General features: G+C 40.6%; 1 protein-coding gene across 4 annotated transcripts in view; it reads left to right on the top strand.

Moving 5' to 3' along the window:
- The window catches only part of FAR2 (fatty acyl-CoA reductase 2), a 150000-nt gene that overhangs the window by 25852 nt on the left and 101276 nt on the right, over positions 1–22872 (top strand). The window contains exon 1 of one of the 4 annotated variants that reach the window (XM_069864264.1): positions 10292–10422. The exons of the other annotated variants lie outside the window; for them this stretch is intronic. The gene's annotated coding sequence lies outside the window, so the exon portion shown is untranslated. Of the gene's footprint in view, positions 1–10291; positions 10423–22872 lie in introns of those variants that run through there. 4 annotated transcript variants of the gene reach the window in all.

Below are 22872 nucleotides of genomic sequence, written 5' to 3'. Positions count from 1 at the left end.
TATAGCCTTTCCACAACACTATTTGTCCTTGTAGGGTCTTACTTGGAGTAGGAATTCCATTTTCATTTTCAGTCACAGGTATAGAAGATTTTGTAATATAAATGCAACAATGCTAGTGAAATGATGATCCAAGACTTAAGTCTCAGGACTACAGTGCCACTTGCTCTTTGCTATCGCTTGGCACTGCCCTTCCTAGAAGGGCACTGCAACTGAGAGCTTCTGGGGGTTCCTTACACTTTGCTGTGAATATACAGTAGCAGGAATGGAGTTTTATTACTTGCTTTTTTTTTAAATACAAATGCTGATAAAAACAGTAATTACAAATAATTATAGAAGTCTTTGCCTAGGAATTACTGTCTACCTACAGGAGCATAGTAATGCTGCAGACTAGCACTGAATAGAGCACAACTGGATAAGGTATATGTGCACTTACATGTATACTACACTTCACTTTCCTGATTTATGTAGCATGTAAAGAGGGTAGAAGGTGAGGATTTTTTCACCCCTACTGGGTATATTGTAATCCTTGTTTTTAACTCTAAAGATTTTTGGTTCAGTTGAGTAGTTGTTAGGTCTAATAGTTACTGGAATTAAGGAGAAATTTGCCACTTAACTGCAGTGCGAGCATAGCTGTGTATTCAGGCTGACTTATTACTTTTGTCTGTCCTTTAGCAATGGTCATGCAATTTGGGACACACTGCTTTGTCTCTCTTTTTGTAAAAACCTGATAAAACTTTATCCCTAATTCCCTTCTCCCACATTTTGCTGTCTAGCAGGTCTTAGGGATGGAAATGTACTTGTTATGAAAGTGAAAAATGAATAAACTATGAAGGGTGTGTGCCAATTTTTTCATTTGCTTATGCCTCAGTAATACCTGGTATTTTGCCCTTTTGGTGAAAATCAGTAAGTCATGCTGCACATGCAGCATCCCAGCATGACAGGCTCAACAGAAGCAAAGCACATGTGACAACAGGAACACCATGGGAACTTCATCTTATGTCTCCGTAGGGGTAATATATCAAGGTTTTTATGACCTCCCTCCTGAAGGTCCTGAAACAATAGCTTTTCTTACATTTCATGGTAGCTGTTTTTTTTTTATCTTAGACTTTAGTTTTATTTTATATTTCATATATATTTAGGATCATAGAATAACCAGGTTGGAAGAGACCCACCGGATCATCGAGTCCAACCATTCCTATCAACCACTAAACCATGCCCCTCAGTGCCTCGTCCACCCGTGCCTTAAACCCCTCCAGGGAAGGTGACTCAAACACCTCCCTGGGCAGCCTCTGCCAGTGCACAATGACCCTTTCCGGGAAAATTTTTTTCTCTAAAAATTTTCTCTCTAAACTGTGCGTCTACTAAAACAGGAAATTTTTTTCCTTTATATATATGAATTTTTTCCTTTATATATATGAATAAATGATGATACAAATACTTAAGGAGGGTTATATTAAGGTAGAGTATGTAGGAGTGATAACATGAAAGCAGTCTTGAATTACAACATCAAACTTAAGGGAAAAGACATGGGAGGTTCGAATAAGTGCCAACACTTGTCAGCTACTCACTTTGCTGGACGTTTTAAGTGTTTCATGTTGCCCCAAGCATGGTGACATGGAAAACAGCACAAGCTACCAGCATCTATAAAATCTTCAAATTGGTACCTGATGTTACTCTCCCTGCCTTTCAATCTCAATGCCTAGTGTGGTACACAGTATGAATTTACTCCTTTCATAAGCAGTAAATTGATCAAATTGGCATAAGCAGCATTTCTGAACCTTTATTTGGGAAAATTAAAACATATTTATCTCTATATTCTTTCTACCTCTAGGTTTTGTTGGTCATTTATAGACCCACGTAGTCTTTGGACACAGACTAGGGCCTGTGAATCAGTGGCAGAAAACCAGCAAAGAGATGTCATGAAAGAAGAGTGTTTGCCTGCTCATTTGATGGTGTCAGGCTGAGAACGTCTCTGTTGTAAAGTACACAGAGAGTGATTTTCAACAGAGAAGACAGAGTAGGTGCTCCTTTCCTTGCTCCCACTTCAGACCCACTGATTTTGGAGGTCGAAGTCTACTACCTAAAGTTTTATTGCCATTAATGTGCAGGAGGTGCATATAACAAATCTAATTGCTGGAGATGGTAAGAAACAGTTTCAGTCACTTATGATATCTGTGCACCAGCTGTAAAGAAAATGAGTGATTGATTTTTTTAAACTAGAGAGCTAAACTTCAGGAAGTTACTTTCCATGGTAGCTAGAGTACTTGTGTGAAAGATGAAACCTAAAAAACAGCAAGACAGCTAGAGGCATTCATTGAATGCTGTTTTAAGATGTTTCTTAGCAATACTGTAGATTGCTGACTTGTGGGTCTTTTTTTTTTTTAATTGAATAGCAGATATTAAACACATATTTCATTTCTATCCACATTTCCCTGCTAGCAAAAGAAGATTACAAATAGATGGTACTTACAGGTAAGGTGGTTTTTTTTCAGGTAGCTATTATAAAAGCTCACATGATATAGTGTCACACTAGATGTGTCAGATAGGTACACACACTTAATTAAAAAACTGCCATACAGAAATCAATGTTCCTGTTATAAATTCTTCTGGTCAAGAACTGTGTGCTTGCTTTATGTTGATGTAGACTTAAATATTGGGTTCTGGGCCCATGGTCATGATATAGCAATACAAATTAGAAAATAGGGGTCTTTTTAAAATTCAGCTTTCTGCACCGAGCAGCAAAACTTTGTGAAAAAGGTAAACAGCATGAAAAACACCATTTCTCTGAAGAAAAACGAGTTTAAATTTTCTACCAGCTAAAATGTCATCTGCTTGGTTTTTGGATTTGTGTGGATTCTTAGCTGGGCTGAGAACTGCACCTTTTAATTCCTGGAAGGGGTAGTTTCACTATTACCTTTGAAGAAATTGCAGTCAAAAATCACATACATGAAATAACCTGATTCATAGTTATCTCCATTTATTAGGTAGTGAAGCCCAAATGCACAGAGAATACCAGACTGTTAGAAGGGAAGCTTCTTAAATCACTGAAAAAACTATTAGCTCTTGGAACTGTGAGATGTTTCTTGTTCCTCCAAGAAGAGGCTGTTTTCCTTGGGAAGAAGTATATTTACACTTAATGAATCCTGTGTGCACACAGCTGCCGTATTTTTACATTGTTTTCTTTGTCTTTTTTGTCTTAAAATACTCGTGTTTGCATAAAAACTCCACCTGCCAAATATCTATCTTTCCTTCCTTCCTTCCTTCCTTCCTTCCTTCCTTCCTTCCTTCCTTCCTTCCTTCCTTCCTTCCTTCCTTCCTTCCTTCCTTCCTTCCTTCCTTCCTTCCTTCCTTCCTTCCTTCCTTCCTTCCTTCCTTCCTTCCTTCCTTCCTTCCTTTCCCACCTGATCAATCTACTGGTAATACTGTAATTAAGAATTAAGATTGCGGGGGAATTAAATTAGGAGAGACTACGCATCTTGTATCAGGCATCTATTATATATTCGTCCACCCTTTTTTCCTCCTGATATCAGACAGCAGTAATAACAAAGAGATAAACCCTTCATCTTGTCATCCTCCACCCTTTCATATGCGTCACTGTTTGTTATGCATGGTCTTAACAATGGGTGTGATGATAGCAGTTGATAAAGGGATAAAGTGGTATCAGCCTCAAAATGTTCATCTGCAGACTTGATACTGTACTGGTAGCTTGCATCTTTCTGTGGCACAGTGCCTTCCTTTTGCAAAGTGCATGACTTGGGGTCATGCTGCAGCAGACAGGAATGCTAGCATAGATAATCGCTGTTCCTTGAGGCAAAAGCCTTAAGGCAGCTCTCATAGCAGAAACGATCATCCTTGTATTATGTGGTGGTTTGTTATCCTGCTTTTCCATGAAGGGAGAAAGTGATCTGGATGTAGCTGTCAGGAAGAAACCTCTCATCCTTGCACACTAGCAAGACAAGGCTATCATAATTGGGCTGTGCGCTATATGCTAGAAGGACACTGATACATGGGTTCAGTCCACCAATATTGGGATTGCTTGGAAAAAAAATGCCTTTCTGTCTAACCACTTCCTGTGGGTGCAGCAGCACACACACCCATGATAAAACAAAGTTTGTAACATAATTTGGAGCACTTGTGAAATGCCGGAGGATGTAACAAATGCTGTAAGATACATGGAGACCAAACGAGTTTCATATACTTCATGTGAGCTCTGGAGTAGTATATGCCTCACTAGTACTTCTTAAGGGCAGTGCCACAATTGTTCCCTTGTTCTGTATTACCACATGCAGTGTGAAGGGTTCAGTCTGATTTGGTATTTCACCAGCTGTGTTGCAGGCATGATGCCAAGGTGAAGCAATGCAACTAGGGAACCAGCTTCCAGCATTTTCCTCTTCCTGCAGCCTCCTGTGGAAATGCTTCTCTATTTAGGTTGTGGAGACCTGTATGAGGAAAATAGTTTTGGTAGACTTGTATTTTGATGGTCTATAGCCAGTCAACTACTTTTCTCAGCAGATGCTTCCCAGATGTCAGATATAACAGCTGGGAGAGGATACTTAGTTTCCTCAATCTTGTCAGCGAAAGACACGAAAAAAGAGTTTCTCCTCAGGTGTGTGAAGCCATGGGTAGCAGTGTACAAGCCTAAGTGACTGTCTATGATAGGTACCCATAGTTCTTTATCTTCTGGTGGAGATGAGTCTCGTTCTCCTTTTGTCTGTTTTTAATTTCAGAAAACTGGCTATGTTCTGTACTTAAGTGGTTCAATTTCTGTCCCTCTAGTTTTCCTCTATCTGCTCTCTTTCTTTTTTGCATCTAGCGGGCATGATTGCTGTTTCTTTCCTGAAGGCTTGAGACTACTGCCTTGACTAATAAAGCCTGACAGACATGTCCAAGAATATCCATAGCCTCTCAGGTGGCTACACACTGGGCTTTCCTGCTTTCCTGCTTTTGGGAGTGCAGCACAGAGGGGTTTGCATAAGGTCAGCAGACATTCTTCTGGATGGGAGTCTGCTGCGCGCAATACTTGAGAGCATCTTCATGCTGTATAAGTGAGGCTTTCTCTACCCACGGAGGCCATCTGAGCAACAACACTTGTAAAACTAAAGTAACATCACCAGCCAGTCTTGGTATGTTATTGGAGGGGTTTGGTGGTAGGCAGGGGTGTAAATACGATGCCAGCAAAGTTACACACTACTGGTGGCAATTTAGTCACCATGTAAATACCGGTAAGGGGTTGGCGAATCCTAAAACTGTGTGTGTGGTGAGTGTTCTCTTTATAGCCCAGTTGTTTCAGAGGTGATCAGCACAGGTGGGAATGCTAAGAAGGAAAGATTTTTGGATTCTAGATTACAGACCACAACGCATAATAGGCAAGGAAGGTTCAGATGAGTTGTGTCAAATTGGCTTTAACATTATACCTACAAAGCCTGTAGCTGAATATACAGGAAAAGTGCCTATAGTTGCCCATGCAACAGGAGATATACAGTACTGACGGTGTTTTAATAATATTTAAGGATAATACTGGAGTCAAGATTAGCAGACCTTTATTAAAATCGTTGCATCTTTGGAGTCTTCACAATCTTAAACTAGTGTTGAAGGCTTATATGATATATACAATAAGCCTATTATTTCAAGAAGCTAAAATAGGAGAAGCAATAGTGGACAGTGTGTAAATTTTCTATTGGCTAAAGGAAGGTTTCGTTAACACAGGAGATACAGAAAAGGACAGTCTCTGCTCGTAATAGCATTTTCAAAGACTACAGCTTATTATAACATGTCTATTAAATGCTCTCCACCTCTACAATGCAATACTTGCACTGGTGGATAACAACAGCCTGGAGATCAATGAAGAGGTTGCACTGGTATGTGGATGAGCTGGGAGAAGCTAAAGCCCAAGCAGTTCTGCGCTTTCATTTTCACGCCCATCTAGGGGGAGGGGCACTGCAACTTTGATGCAGAAGGCTGTGGCACAGGCTGGAGACATTTCTATCGCTCGTTCTGAGTCAGCACTCCCAGTTTTATTTCTGGTAATGTCTACGTGTGCAGGTGAGAGATGGGCAGAATGAAAAGGAGCCACTTCTATAAAGCCCCTCGTTCTTTTCACCTCCTAGGCACACATTAGGCTGAGTAGTTTTCTACAATATTTTGAAACATGAAAGAAAACTGCTTATCTCTGGGTATTTTACGTAGGCAAAGGTGCAGTTATTGGATAAGGAGTATTTGCTGCTCTAGCTGAAGAATTCAGGCTAGTAAATGTTCAGATTGCTGCTAGCTCTGAAAAAAAAATCAAAGAGGAATAATCAGTAGCCTATGAATTTGAGGAGGAAAACAATTCTGGTTAAAATAAACTGTTAAGGGTGCCACTCCACCTTCCCCAAGTGATACACAAGTGATAAATACTAAAGCAAAGGTGTTTCATTTTTTTAAATTTTGAAATTAAAAAATTAGGTGAGGGGGCTTTTTCTCCCTCCCCTCAATAATTCTCTGAAACCGATGCCAAAAGTAACATAACCTCTGGAGAGGCACACACTCTCCTGGGTGGAAAACTGGTTGGATAGCCGGGCCCAGAGAGTGGTGGTAAATGGTGTGAAATCCAGCTGGAGGCCAGTTACAAGTGGGGTTCCCCAGGGCTCAGTCCAGCCCTGTTCTATGTCTTTATCAATGACCTGGATGAAGGCATTGAGCGCACCCTTAGCAAGTTTGCAGATGACACTAAGCTGGGTGGAAGTGTTGGTCTGATGGAGGAAAGGGAGGCTCTGCAAAGGGATCTGAACAGGCTGGACCGCTGGGCAGAGTCCAATAGCATGAGGTTTAACAAGGCCAAATGCCGGGTCCTGCACTTGGGGCACAACAACCCTATGCAGTGCTACAGACTGGGAGAAGTCTGTCTAGAAAGCTGCCTGGAGGAGAGGGACCTGGGGGTATTGGTTGACAACTGACTGAACATGAGCCAGCAGTGTGCCCAGGTGTTCAAGAAGGCCAATGACATCTTGGCTTGTATCAGCAACGGCGTGACCAGCAGGTCCAGGGAGGTTATTCTCCCTCTGTACTTGGCACTGGTGAGACCGCTCCTTGAATCCTGTGTTCAGTTCTGGGCCCCTCACCACAAGAAGGATGTTGAGGCTCTGGAGCGAGTCCAGAGAAGAGCAACAAGGCTGGTGAGAGGGCTGGAGAACAGGCCTTATGAGGAACGGCTGAGAGAGCTGGGGTTGTTTAGCGTGGAGAAGAGGAGGCTGAGGGGAGACCTCATTGCTCTCTATAACTACCTGAAAGGAGGTTGTAGAGAGGAGAGTGTGTCCCCAAGTGGCAGTGGACAGGACAAGAGGAAATGGCCTCAAGCTCCGCCAGGGGACGTTCAGGCTGGACATTAGGAAAAAATTCTTCACAGAAAGAGTCATTGGGCACTGGAACGGTCTGCCCAGGGAGGTGGTTGAGTCACCTTCCCTGGAGGTGTTTAAGGCACAGGTGGACGAGGTACTAAGGGGCATGGTTTAGTGTTTTATAGGAATGGTTGGACTCGATGATCCAGTGGGTCTCTTCCAACCTGATTATTCTATGATAACTCTGAAATCACTGACATTACCATAATCTTCATTTTTCACCAAGAAATTTTAATTCAACAGTTTTTGCGTGCCTCTAATAGCATTTCCTAATAAACTTCGCTAACAAAATATGGGTAGAAGTCAGTGGCTGGATGAGATTATTGTTACATTTAGCATGACCATGCTCACTGATGATGATGCTGTTTCACAGTGCGTGTATATTGTGCTCTCTCCAGCATATCTTATCTGACACTTAGTTAATTATACCATAAGGAAACCACACTTCATGTGCAGCCTGTTTCACACAATAAAGCATACTCTGATGAGCACATGAGGTGGCTAAATCAAGAGTGTAAAGACTGAAGGCTATCTGTGTAGCTCCATGTTGCCACATCCAGCTGTCCCTAGTAGTCCAACAGAGGCCTCTTCCAACACAGCATTTTAGGATCATCTGCTTAGTAAGATCTTCCATCTCCCTAGCTTTTGAGTTTCTTTTCATTACTCTGGAGTACTTAACCTACAGCACATACTTAAGACATTCTTGAGAATATCTGTTTATTTTAAACAGATTGTGTTGACAATTTAGATGCTTGTCTGACTTGGCTTTGCAAGTGAAATTGTGAGTTTCTGAATGTACTCTACAATAATCTACTCTGATTTCTCAATTTCTGCTTGAGGAGCAGATTCTTAGTCTCGTGGGAGCATCGCAGATCTGCTTGTCTTCCTTCCACACTAGGACAGTGCCATAGCTGCCCTGGTAAATGCATCATCCAGGTTTTGCATTAAATCAAACATGTAGACCTAATTCATCCCAGCAGATGATAAGGAACACCAATTCCATCCTTCAGTAAGCCCGAGGAAAATTCTGCTCAGCTAGGAAAACCTTGTACGTAGCCAGCCAGCTGTTTTTGAAACAGTCCTAACTCTCAGGGCTGGAAACACATTTGTCTGCCAACTGAGAATAAGACTATGGCTCACTCCCTGCCCCCGAATGATGTTTCATTATAGATTGCATCACAGCTGTCTTCTTGGTCCTACACCCTTTTTCTTGCAAAACTTCATTGTATCTTCATCTCTCCCTCCCTTTTGCTTGGGATCCCTCCTGCTATATTTTCTGAAGGGCACTGGTTCCTGAGAGCAGTCAATTAAAGTTCTTTTTGGAACAATGTAGGAAAAAAGTCCTATGTTGATTTTGGTAAAGTATTGGTTTGCAGTGGTTAAAGCACACTGATTTCTGTAGTTAAACCAGATCATATCCATCTAGGTTTGACTCAATAGTTGAGATACTTGTTTCTAGGTGAATCAAGTTGGAGAGAGCCTTCAGAATGAGGGCAGACTTGTAGTGACAAGCTTTAATGTCCTTGTCACCATCCCCTTGGTATGACTGTAAACACACATTATCTTAGGCTACAGGCTGACACCACTCAATGCTGCTAAGTGGGTTGCAGCCTTTAGGATGGGAAAACTCTTCCTTAAATATATATTCCAGAAATGAAATTAAATGCCAGCAGCACTGAGTAAAACTGTGTTGTTTAAAAATCCCTTCTCTTGTAATAATTTTATTTCTTTGCATCTTTAATCTTGTCTGCATTTCTTGTAACTGAGCTGCCTTTCTTTTCCTTGTGAAAATCTTTCATTCCCATCGTGTTGCCATTGCACTGTATCCATATGGAAAGACTTGTTAGTGAGCAAAATTTACCTGTGTACTTATGTGCTTTTCCTCATCAGAACATTTACCAGATTCAAGTAAAGCCGTGACTAAGCAAAAAGAAGTTTCGTTATTTAAACTGTCTCTGCATTGCTGACTGAATCAATCCTGACAATGCAAAGAGGAGGGAACACCCTCCCCCCCCACACCTCCCCCTGGAAACTCCTGGCAGAATCTGACAAGATCTGGATTGGGTTTTTTGTGTGTGTGTTGGCGTTCTTTTAACCATCTTTACAAAACTTTTCTCTCTGGTGTTGCTGCTGAACAGGATGCACTGATATTCAACAGGGAGACCCAGGAAATGGCAGAGGCGTGGAGTTCATTTTGATGCCTCCATAGGGTAACATCCTTTCATCTAGTCAAAGTATGGTTTGACTAAACTAATAATTGAAAATTAAGGCTTTTCCTGGTCAGGAAGAGAAATTGTCTCCCTGTTGCAAAGCCCCATTTCCCTGAATGTAAAATAGTTACTAAGATGCTGTCCATGTCTCTGTAAGGCTTTACAACCTCCAAAGTTCACATTTGCATTCATCCTTTCAAATCACATCTGTTTGTTTTTCAGCCATGGTATTTTTGACACATATCCTAAATGACCGTGCATCTAAATCCATCACTCTGCTTTACTTCAGGAGGATCAGTTTGTTTCATGTCTGTTACTTTTGTGGCACTTCCTGGCTGAGATGCTTTCTGCCCTTTCCATAAGGAGATCACTGTTAGATCAAGATAGAGGGGAAAGAAAGAAAAGACGGCTAGAAAAGATGGTTATGATGTTATATTAGTTAAAGTATGTCTCGGCTGTGCAGTGGAGGCCATGTGAAGAGCAGGCATCTGGCTGGTACTTCTGTCTGTGTCATAGCAGGACATCACGAGCTTATGTCTTCAAAGGTACATTCACAAGTGTCAGCCGGCAATACTGCACGTGGGCTAGGGGAACAATGTTAATTAAATGAGGAGCAGCACTGCCTCAAGCTGATTTTATCTCTCCCAGTTCTGGAAGCAGTTTGGTCACAGCTAGACCAGGGCATTGCTGCAGTTCTCTGCTGTGAGGTGTTGGTGTGCTCTGTGGTTATTATAGCTGAATGTAGTCAGCGTTCTTGCCTTGGCTGGTGGTTTGGGTGCTACAAATGAAAGCATCTGGTAAACACAGCTCTACAAAAAGCCAACTGTTTTGCTTTGGTGAGTATATTGTGTCTTTAGATTACTGAAGGTAGTGGGACAGACTCCAGGCATTTTTGTTGTTTTGTGGGGAGAAGGGATTGTCTTCTGGGGTTGTTGTTTCCTCACACTGGTGTTTTGTTTTTTTGTTTAGAAAAGAAAAAAGGATCTATTTTTTGTGTATAATAGGAGCATTGTGCGAAGAGTGCTGTTAAGGACTGTGGATGTGGAATGATGTGTGTTGGTTATATTTTACTGTTTTAAAATCAAACATTCCCCTCCTTTCTGTTTGCAGTCTGTTCATTCATTTGAAGAAGCAAGGTCAGCTTTTATCTCTCTTCTCCATTCCTCTCTTCCTATATTCTAGATTTTTTTCCTTGTTGCCTGATGGGTTCAGTTTTGCAATCATTCAGGGCTCTTGGTTGCCTACTGTGGCTTCTGCTCCACACTCAATTGCATTTTGATCTGAGGAGCATAGAAAAGCCTGGGAAAGATAGAATCATAGAATCACTAGGTTGGAAAGGACCCACTGGATCATTGAGTCCAACCATTCCTATCAATCACTAAACCATATCCCTCAGCACCTCATCCACCTGTCTTTTAAACGCCTCCAGGGAAGGTGACTCAACCACCTCCCTGGGAAGCCTGTTCCAGTGCCCAGTGACCCTTTCCATTAAATATTTTTTCCTGATATCCAGCCTGAACCTCCCCCGGCGGAGCTTGAGGCCATTCCCTCGTGTCCTGTCCCCTGTCACTTGGGAGAAGAGGCCAGCTCCCTGCTCTCCACAATCTCTTTTCAGGTAATTGAAGAGAGCAATAAGGTCTCCAATTGGAGAAAGGTTACAGGTACTCTACAGGAGGAGGCAGGCAGCAGCAAAAGGACAGATCACATGGTTGTATTTCTGTTTGCATGAAAGATTTAAAGGCTGGTCAGTGATCCAACAGTTGATAAGATAGTTGCACACATGCATACCTTGTGCTGTGAGGGATCACAGCTGAATCACTGCAGAGAAACACAGCAATTCAGCTGCTTTCAGTGACATCAGATCTCTGAAGAGCACAGCTGGTGCTTGAGCACTTCCACTGCATGAAGCAAGTTGGACACATGCACTGGCAGAAGACCACTTCACAGTGAATCAAGGAGGGCCTTGCTGAAGTGGAGGAAGTAGCACGTTCGATGTCACATGAGCTCTCTTGGGCAACAAAGATTTTAAGTTACCTCACAATAGGGTGACTGTTGCAACTGAAGACAGGCAAATCTCCCTTTTTCCAGGCTATTGCATAAGACTGAAGAGGAGTTCATTGTGGTGACAAGCATCAGGTGGCTTGGAGATAACGGTGTGAATCCTTGCCTCTGTTGACAGGAGCAGTCCTTCACCACTGACTGCAATGGAGCCAGGATTTTTGTGTCTTTGTGTGTTTCACCATCTGTTAATCTTCGGAATGGACTGGGAAAGAAAGCATTGCTAATATTTTCAGTTACAGTTGAATATTGTCTGTGGGAAGCTGTAAGATAAGACCATTTTTCTCTCATGGACTTCCCGGTCACTTGCATCTTTGGTGGCAGGTGCTAGATGACAATATAGCTGTTAAGGCAGCCAGACAAATGAGCACATTTGAAAAGCTGCCTTTCCTGAACAGGTGTTCTTTTGCACAGACAAATTTGGAAAGCCCCTTTGAGCAGAAAGTGTGACCAGATGACTCTGTTTGGTAGCTTTAACTTTCATGTCAGAGAAATCAGTCTTGAGGATGGAAAGCTTCACTAAAGCTACCTTTGCTGTTGTTCCATTTTAATCAACAAGAAATATAGTAAGCACCCAATTATGAAATAAGTAAAAGTGACAGAACCTTTATCCTATTTCTACCCCTTTCTAAGCAAGAAGATTATTTTAATGAGGTAATAAGTATTTTGTTTTGTAGTAATATTTGGAACAGAGAAATTCAAGGAAAGATTGAGAATACATGCTCAGATGAAGTAGTAATTATTCTGCCATTATGAATGAAGTAAATTTTTCAAGCTTTTCAGCGTTTGAAGCTGTCTTATGCTGTCTATCTCTGAGAGTACTGCCCCTCTCCTACCTTGAAGTGAAAGCAATCCTGTACTGGCTTAAATGTGCTGCCGCCAAGTGAAACTATGCAGTGAATTTTGACTGGCAGATCTCATCTGCTGCATCCATTTGTGATGTCCATTTTTGAGTGTAACCTTTTTTATTGCACATGGAGGGCCCTGGACTCAAAATCTCCTGTGTGCAAATGTGCCTCCTAAATACCTGACATATGGAGTTCCTTTCATGTCCTAGGAATGGGGACAGAACTTAACAGCTCCTGTTGTTGGATTTCTCCAAGCTTATATAGTCTAGGCTTGAGAATAGTGGAATGAGGTCCAGATGATTTACTTAAGGATGAAATATTTATCAGATTTTTCGAAGAGCTCCCTACTTAACTGTTCCCATATAAAACCTTAAATTAATCTGGCCATTAAGAATAAAGGTTTCCTTAATACTTCCAAAAGATTAAAACCTGTATTTTAAGCATGTACTTTGTGACAGAGCAAAAGCCTCGTTTCTCTAGTCCTACCTTTAATACACATGTGACAGTAATTTGAGGCTTTTCACAGATTCTGCCAAATGTGGTTATATAACAAATTCTTATTTCTAACTATATGAAATTCTTATTTCTAACTATATGAATTTTGAATTCTGGATTACAACAACCATAACCCTAGGCTTGGATTTGCTGGAGCAAATGACTTGGGAACATTCCTACGCCAGCATGGAGCTCAGCTCTGGATGGTGGACACACCACATGGTGGAATTTGGAATCAGCACATCCACAGCAGCTTCACTGGTACTAAACACTTGACTTTTCAACTTTCTTGAGTTGAATGCTTTTGAACCACCCTTATTTTGTCACTCTGTCATGTATCTCCCCACTTTACAGCCTGCTCTCCTTGTTCCATGCTTCCTTCACCCCCCACCCCCACCCCCCCCAGCATAGCAGTATTAGTGCTCCATGCAGTGCGGCAGAGCAAGCTTCCCTTACTGATGCTCAACTGAATTGACACCATTCCTTGCTGAAAAGAGGGGCAACCTAAGAACAGATATGATCATACAAGTTATCTGAAGGAAACATCACTCTGATGTCACTTTTCCTTAATGGTTTTTGGGGTTTTTTTAGCATCTACAGGATTGTTTGTTTGTTTGTTTGTTTGCTACTGCTAAGTTCGATGAAATCTGCTTATATTCCAAATACCTGGGAGTACCAATAGCCTTCAGGAGCAGAAAGAGCTGCACATAGAATGTTATTTTCGGTGGTTGGTGTAAGTGGATGTAATGTCTTCTGACAGGGGCAAGTTAACCAGAAGTACAGGCAAGGAAATGCTGTTTCAGATTATAATAATTCCAAAGTAGGTTACAGCTGGAAACTGTTGCTACCTTTCTAAATAAGTGTGGTTTTGCAGAAAGAATGGACAAAACGGTACATACCTCATCCAGCTGCATTGGCAATTTTGGCTATTTTACTTTCAGAGTTAGAAGTAGTCTCATCCTCTACAACTACAGATTTGTGGTTCCTAATATTGGAAAATCATGAGTCATGTTGTCATCCCATTCCCATTTTCTTTCTTCCAAAGAGATCTAAAATGATAAGAAGCTGCATTCTCAATTAGTTGAGCTTATTAACTTGGCAGGACAGCCTCTAAGTAGTCTTTGTACAATAAGAAAATCAGTATTTCAAGTGTACAGAAAAATGCTCTTTATTTCTGAAGACTCCTCAAAGGTCAGTGGCTTGACTTACCCTCCCTTCACCACTGAACTTTATTTAGTCCCCGGCAACCTATGGCTGCATTCACAGTCACCCTCACTTTTCCTCTTCTCTCACTTTGTAGCCTTCTGCCCTCTCTTCACAGCTTCCCAAAGTACACAGCTGGTGTGGTGTGTTAAACTCTCTATCCTGTTAAAAATTCCTTGCCCTCTACTTTTCACTTCAGATTTGTTCCTCCTCCATCTTACTCTGAAAACCATATTTCTTGAACATCAGGCTTTTTATTTTTTGTCCAAAGTCTCCATGTTTTAAAACACATCCTCCCAATTATCTTCAGTCTTTGTTTTGAAAATATGAAAGTTTAATTTTCTGCAGAATCAATCCCTACTGCTGCACATCTACAGATCCTCTCACTGCTTTCTGTCGGGGCTGTATGCAGATAACAACAAACCTGGATTCACTCTACATAGCAAGCTTATGTTAAGATTTTTCTCAACAGGGCAGTTTCCTTCATCTCATAGAATGTGCAAGAGCATCAGTGCCCATTTGGTCAAAGGCGGTCTCCTTCAATCATATGTAGAACTAAAGGACAGAGTTTGGCATTTGGAAAATATATGGGAAAAATTATAAGATCCTTTCTTTGTTGATATCACTAATAATATCAAAGACCACTGCCCACATTCAGTCTTCTGTGAAGGGTCACTATGAGAAGTCAGTGTGGAGCTGATTCTGCAGACAGTTTTGGAAATTTCTCTCATCTCAGGTGTCTTCTGTGGACCCCCATTTACAGCTGTAGTTGGGGAATAAAGATGTAGAGGACCACATTTACTTTGACTACCACTGACTCTGCAGTTTTCCTCTATGCCTTCCGTCTGTTGCATAGGCAGGATGCAGCCTGATTTTATTACTTGTCATCAGCATTATTCCCAACAATTTCTCTCCATCTTCAGTAACTTCAGCAGCTGTTTTCAGTTTCTGTATTTTCTCTGAACAAGTAAAAATGAGGATTTACTCATAAATGGGGCAGCAAGTAAGAAATTGCTTTGTGTATGTTTTGCAGAACCTTCTTGCTTTACACTGCTCCTGATACTTTGAAGGGAATACACCCAAAACCAGCTATGTCCTAATTCCAGTCTGAATTACTAGGCACTGAACTGATCCTGTAGAAGAAGGAAATTCACTGTAGCACATCTTTCTGCTCTATTTTTAAAACCTTTGGTTTCCAACTGTCTCCTGGACTATTTCTGTGCATATTTGATAACATTCCTTAATTTCCCAATGCCTAAATTTAAGCTAAGTACAGCAATACTTCTCTACCTTACAGTGATGCAGTGATCTGGAAACTGCTTTGTTTTTCTTGAATTAGAAAAGAACAAAATATGGGAGAAGTTAGTCAGAATTACAAATTTTTATGGATTCGGCTTTGTATAATGTTGTCCAGCAAGTGTTCAGTGAATAAAATTAGAGCCCAGTTTTTGTAGGGTCTACTCTGGCAGAGGCCATTCTTGAATGAAAAGCCCATATCACGAGGTTAAATTAATTATTACAGCATATATTGTAATAAGTACAGCTAGATATCCTCCACCTTTACCAGTTCTGAAAGTAGATGAACATACCTTTCCTTACTGCTTAAATGAAATTCCTCAAAATATATGGGGAAGTCAGAGGGTGAAAATTTGAAGCTGTGGAGTGAAATGAAATAATTTTTATCTAAATCTCATTCCAATGTATACTGTTGTACTTCTTAAACACAAAGGTGCATTCTGTGCATTTTAAAGAACTTTGATGTCTACCAAAGCTATTCAGGCTACCTGGAAACTGAGCTTTCATAATTTATTATTGTACCATTTCTCTGCAGTCTTTTGCTGGGAATCCCGGAGTTCTGAGTTTCAGCCATACAGGTTTCCCACTGTACATGGCTTTTAAGTGTTGTATCTTTTCTGGTTTGACTTTATGAAGAAGAGAAAAAAATGAAAGAAAAAAATGAAAGACAGAAATGTCAGGCCGGGCTGATGACCCAAGAAGCAGAATTTCATTGAAACTCCTATATAGCTGCCCATGGGAATGTTCTGGGGAAGCAGCAGTTTCTCTATATTTGTTTTACAAGCGAAATACTACAAAGGTAAGGAAAAAAGCACTCAGAGGGGAAGGAAAGGAGAGAGATGGCTAATAAAAAGACTGGTAATAAGTATGATAACAAGTAAATATTTCACAAGACAAAGACAATATATCTTTTTATTTATCTTTTACCAGTCAGGAAAATATTTTCCCTTAAAAAATCTTCTCAGGACTACTCAGAAAAGAACTTGCTGACTTAATACTGTTTTGCTTTTTTTTTTTGACATATCAGAGTAGCTTCGGTTAACCCTCTTCTTTTACTTACACAGTATCTGAAGCTCTGTTCTCTAATCACGTCTCTGCTGTAGGTGAGACAAAGCCTGATTTATTTCTTATGCTAGCAGTTAGAGGTTAGTTTCCCTGGCAGTTTTGTTGCTAGTATTATCTTTATAGAAAATATTTCCTTTCTGCCAAATTCCTTTTTTTCTTTTTCTCTTCTTTGAAAGATCTTTCTTTTTTAATATATGTGTTGAGTGAGGAGCAATGGTTCTTCATTGCCAGCTCTTGATGAGAAGCTTAAGGCAGAACTGGGGAGACAAACACCCCTGAATGTCCTTTTGCAGATGGACTCCAGGATGGTTTGCTGCCCTGAGGTCCTGTTTTCTTACTCTGTGTACTCACTTTTTGGCCCTTTTGGGATCAGTGTCAGTAACAGTAAAATGTTAGTAATGTGGTCAGTCTGCCCATGCTTCCGAGGCACCTCACAGTTAAGGGACAAATAGTTCTTGCTGCACATAATGGGGAGAGATAGGAGTATCCAACAAAGAAAGTCGAAGTCTCCATCAGTTTTTGTTGTCTATTTTTGTATTTTGGGAGTTGTCCCCACTACTGACCTTGAGGAAGCAAGCAGAGCTAGTGACACAGGTGGCCAGGAGAGAGAAGAGGCCAGAAGTGGTGTCTGCAAAAGAGCCACCATTCATCCCAGCTTCCCACAGAAACCTGCATGGTAGTATGACTTCAATAGTAAGAGTATGTTTTGGTTAACTTTCTGATAAAACAACACTTCAGATAAAAATCTGCTTCCAGGGTGAAAGGAATAGGAAAAGCCAGCTCACAGTCTGTGGCTTCCAGAGGGTTAAGGCAAAGCCGTTTTCTTTCTGAATCAATCTCCCTACTCAGACACTCCCTGATTTTAGTCATTCAGTAACTATTTGGAGACTTTCCTGATGCTGGAAAGATAAAAATATTTCATTTGGGTTTTTCATAAGCCTGTCATTAAGCTGGCAGTGTTCCCTTGACGAAAAAGAATTGTTTTCTGGGGAGCAGGTTGAGGCAGGAGACTGACACATCTCAGGAAATCCTCTCTAGCCAAAATGATTATTAGGCTCCATAGTAATTTATTGTCCAGAACCAGGATTTGCGGTACAAAGAAACTGGTTGCTCGATTAGTGCACTAAGAAATAATGTATAGAGATGTTGTGTAACTCCACGAAACACAGCATATTTGAAGGTATTTTTATTTCTTTCTGTGAAAAGTTCTTTCAATAGCTTGGAAAAACTAGCGGCATTTGTGTCCATCTATAATGTCTTAAGTTGTTTTTACCTAAAATACAGGATTAAAATACAGGATTTGTATTAAGTTTTGATATTTTTTTTCTATCATCGTCACAAGAGTGTTTCAAAGGCCTGTGCTTATGGATATTTGCCAGAGGCCAGCATACAGTTCACAGCAGGCTAAAAAAAATACCAGCTCAGCAAAAAGCAGTAATCTTCAGGGTCCCTTCCCCCTTTTCTGTGTTTGTTTTCTTCTTCCTTGTCTTTTTCTGAGGAAAAATTATTTGAAATGCGGTTATAATCATAATAATCAATAATTATAGTAACATAGAATGGCTTGTCTTGAAGCCACCTCTGGAAATGTTTTTTTTCTTATCCATCATGAAGATTGTCTTGAGATTTGCCTTTTGCTGTCCATGGGTCTGTTCTCAGTCTCCACAGCCTTCCCACAATACTAGACTATTTTCTTCTGATGACATTGCAGGCTCCTTCAGCCCCCTTGGATGCATCCCATCCAGTCCCTTGGAGTTGTGTATATCTGCTGTGCCTGGATCCTTCATTCCATCTTCCTTTACCAGGGGTAACACTTTGCTTCCTGAGACTGCCATGAGATGCAGGCACTTGGGAGGTCTGGGGGCAGAACATGCAAGTAGAGACTAAACTTATATTTTCTACACAGATTTAGCAGAAATTCAGAATATTTCCTCTACTGAAGTTATGGTATGCTATCCAAATATTTGTTTATGGCCATTAGGACTTCAGAAATTAAGCAAGAAACGAAATAATAAATTGATGGAACCCCAGTTTCTCAGCCCACATGCATCAGAGTTTTGCATTTTTTTGCAAATAACTCAAGTTTTCTCCTCCAACTGGTCAAGATTAGCTGTTACCTCATCAGATTTTTTGAAATGTTGCTATTATACTGGAATGTAATGTGCCACAGTACATAAGTAAAAGGGAATGAGAAGACAAGGGGCAGTGGGGAAACAAGAAAGGTAATCAGGAAATGAAGACCTCTTCTGTTGAGTGTACTTTCATACACTGTATAAGAATATGGAATGGAAAATATTGTATGTTAAATGTAGACTTCTGTGTGAAATTGGTCTAAGCAAGCTTTTAAAGTGGAGAATTTTGTTTGACCTTGAAGTTGTAGGAAATTGGTTTTAAAAGGCTTGTGAAGCCTTTTTTTTTTTTTTCCCCACTTCTAAAGTGAAGTCTTTTAGCTTAATCTAGCTTTGCGGTCCTGGCTAATGTTACTTTTTTGATTGCACTATACCTGCAGTCACTGGCCACCGCTCAGAGAATTTCTGTGCCCTGTGATTCTCCAGTTTCTCTAATGTATATTATCTGCCATGAGAGAGGAGGTGCCACTGTATGAGACTGAGCAGTGGGTTTTACGAGCAAACTAAAACAATTTTATTTCCTATGTAGGCACTCCAAAGGAAATTAAGGGTTCATGGTAGGTAATAAAATGAGGCTTGGCTTTTTGGGATGGTGGCGAGAATGAGGGAAGAGGGATGAGAAAAAGGCAGATGCAGCTCAGCGATAACTGGGCAGCAGAAGTGCCCAGTCTACTGAGAATAAAATGGGAAATGGAGATTAACTCAACATAGTTTCATCTGTTTAAGCAAAGACGTTGTGATGCCTTCCCAAGAGGGAGAGCTATGTCACTCTGTCTCATCTATCTCTGATAACAGTTGGCAAGCCAGAGAGATTTTTTAAAGAGCAGCCTAAGTAAAAGATTTGGCTGGGAAAGATATACGAGGAAAAATTTAATAGTAGAATACATAGCATGCACTGATTTAGATGAAATGAGGAGGAGGAATAATGAGAGCTGATTTAAAACTCAGTATTTCCTTTCCTTAGGGAATTCTGATAACTTCAACGTTTATCTTTATGCTGCAAAGGAATAAAAAAAAAAATCTCATTTTCATGCTAGAATGAAGGGTTATGAAAAATGTTAGTTTTCAAAAGGATAGTGTGGAGTTTTTTTAAAAGGTCGATGTTACATTATGTCTTCCTCCACTGCTTTTGGTACGTCCTAGGAATGGCAACTGAGGGATGTCCTTGTTGATCACTATGAGCTGGGGTCACAGGCCAAGCACTGGTGAATCACATTTATGTGCCTCTTTCTCTCTCTCTTCATCTGAAGAGCTCTAGCAGAGTGGAGGTCACAGCACAGGCCAGGATTTGCATGAGCATGTCTCTCTTGGGAGATGCAGTACATCAAGAGGCACAGCTGTTACTGATGATGAGAGCAAGAGCTACCTAAGCTAGAACTGTCATTTAGCATAGTGGCAATACAGGTGGATGCAGATCAATATCCAAATGAGATAACATGTGACAAAATGACAGATCCTAGTTGATTCTGAGTGACTGTGGCTCCAGGCTTCAGCACTTTTGATGGAAATAATTAATATTTTAATAAAATGACTGAAAATATGTTTGTAAAATAAAGAGGAACAAAAAAGAGAAAATCACCCATCAATTCCCAAAGTGGCTTTCCCATGTAAATGCAGCATCAGCAAAGTCAATTAATATTGTGACACGGTGGGATATTTGCATGTTGTATATAACCACCTCAGGAAGCAAAAGTGCTCTTAAAGGAAAACCACAATACTTGTGGTGGTCTAGGTAGATAAAGGAAAGTAGAATTGACAGTTTGTTTGAGGTTATTGAGATTAAAATTATGTGTGAGAGAGAGAGAAGCAAGACATTTATGCAACATGTTATAAGGTTCAGATTTAATTCAGCTGTGTCATGAATATCCATATCAGCATGAGTACTCCATCCAGCTATTGGCTGTTGCTCTGCAATAAATACTTCTGTGAAAGGAATGTTTATTCTTGCAGGATAGTATTTAATCAGGTGTTCTTTATGCAATATTGAGGGGAAAAAAGCCTCCATAGTAGCTTGCACAAATTTCTCTCTTCATTGGCAATCTATAAAACACCTGCTGTAGGAGTCACAATAACAGGAAAGAAAACAAATAGCTCATTTCAGGTGTCATGCTGCAAAGGTATCACACTGTTATTTGATTATTTTTGTTAGCCTTTATTAGATTATTTTTTTAGCCTGTGGACTAAGGTGATTCCTAAGACAAGAAATGGAAGTTAGAGTGGATACAGAATAATCAGGTGCTGACAGGTCCCTTGATACACAGCTTTTGCTTGGGTGGCCAGCATTCATCCAGCTGTTGGAAGCCCCATAGGAAACAAAGGCCTTTCATGGGGCACTGAGCTGGCATGTTCTCCATGCTGATCCCAAGATGGACATCATTGAGCTCCTTTCTTTTTGAGGTGGTTCATACCCTTCTCCTGCCATCTTCCTCCCTACAATCCTACTGTGAGGCAAGGAGGCCAATAGCTACTCAGTCCACTTGCTTAGAAATGTCTTTTAAGGTGCTTATATAAAAAAGGAGCTTATGGCTTTTACTGTGTCTTTAATGTGTAAGTATTGTCCTTTGTAAGCAGGAGGACAAATTATTTGAGTAAAATGTACATATTTCCACTTGTAATTTACCAAGCTTTTCAAGAAAAAATATTTGATATAGCTGAGATATGTGCATCCTATGTGGGGAGATAAAGTAAATTTTATTCTGAGTTTTTTCTGCTTTCTTGCTGGACTGACTGGTTTTGCTTTAGGATAGGCCATAAGGAAGAACTACATCCTGAAATCTGTTTGCTCTGGTATGTGGAGAAGAATGTGAAAGAATCATGGTAGTGTATTTCAGTGAAAATGAAGATACAGTGAACTCTGGAATAGCGGGCTCGTTTCCCTAGGCATTAGGAAAGGAGTGCTAAATTGTCTTAATAGATTGTGCTGTGTGCACAGACTGAAACCTGAGTTATGATGAAGTTATTTTGTGATAAAGTGACTCATCTTTCCATTCAACTGCAAATTAACAAAAATGCTAAGCCCATTGCGCAAAGAACAGGCTATATCTTCTAGAAAGAGCTGTCAGAAAAAAAACTGGTTGTGTTGCCTCATCCTAGCTATTATGTCAACTTGCCTGTAGCTGTTGGAATTCTTCTTCTGTGTTTTATGATATGCCATGACTATGTGTGTCCAATGTATCTTGGAGCCATTTTGTTTCCTAATTACTAATGGCTTCTCTGCTTCCTGCAAACCTTACAGTATCTCCCTTATAAAAAACAGAAGGGAGAGGCTAGCTGGTTCTCATCCTGTGCTATGAAGTTTCCTCAGTTTGGCTGACTTTCCTGGATAAACTAACTGCATGCAAATAAACTTCTCTGAGAGATGATTTTTTCAGGTAAGCCATGTTCCTAGATCCTTGCTCTATAAGTGATGATAGACCTTCGCTTCCATGCTGGGCTGGAATTCTGCTTTTTAAGTGATGTCCTCGCATTCCTCAGCTGGGACTCTCTTACAGAAGTAATGGATTAAGGCTGGTGGTGCCTACCATGATTTTGTTTTACTCCTTCCTTGGTAGCTGTGATGGAGGATTTGGTCCTATTAGATGCTTTCCAGTTCAGAAAAAAAACACTGCAAGTTGGACTGAAGCATAAATGTGGGGGCAGGGGGGAAGCAGGGGAAAGAAGGGCTTTGAAAGGGAACAGAATTGGCAAAGCACCCATGAGGAGTTGGAGAGATGGCCTGAAATTATTCAGATGAGACTTCATGGAAATCCTAGGGAAAGTTGCTTGTAACTGTTATGGTTGTTAAATTTTAAAATTGGAGTACTTCCTAAAAAAGGTGAATTGAATGTTCCTGCCAAGAGGCCATAATTTTAGAGTGTGAAAGCCTTGGCAATGATACAGGACAAATGAACTCTTGCTTTTTCCAGCCCCTTCCTTTCATCCCACCACTGTCTCACAACGCCCTCAGCAGTGCTAATATAACTCTCAAGCCGCATTGTAAACCAGTCCAGTGAGTTTGTTTAACTCACAACTTGGTCCCATAAGAATTCTTCCTACACAAGAGCAAGAAAAAGATGGCCTGAGTTGCTAAAGGTACGAACTTCTAAAAAACCTAAAGCTGCTGCCAAAAGCTCTGTATTCAGCCACAGTGCAACTCCAGAGATTGATAAAATAGAGCAGCTGAGGATTAGTGATAGTTTTCCCCTGTGAAGTGCAG

Source organism: Phaenicophaeus curvirostris, chromosome 1 (assembly GCF_032191515.1).
Source record: "Phaenicophaeus curvirostris isolate KB17595 chromosome 1, BPBGC_Pcur_1.0, whole genome shotgun sequence".
Classification (NCBI taxonomy): Eukaryota; Metazoa; Chordata; class Aves; order Cuculiformes; family Cuculidae; genus Phaenicophaeus; species Phaenicophaeus curvirostris.
This window is presented reverse-complemented; position numbering and strand designations above follow the sequence as displayed.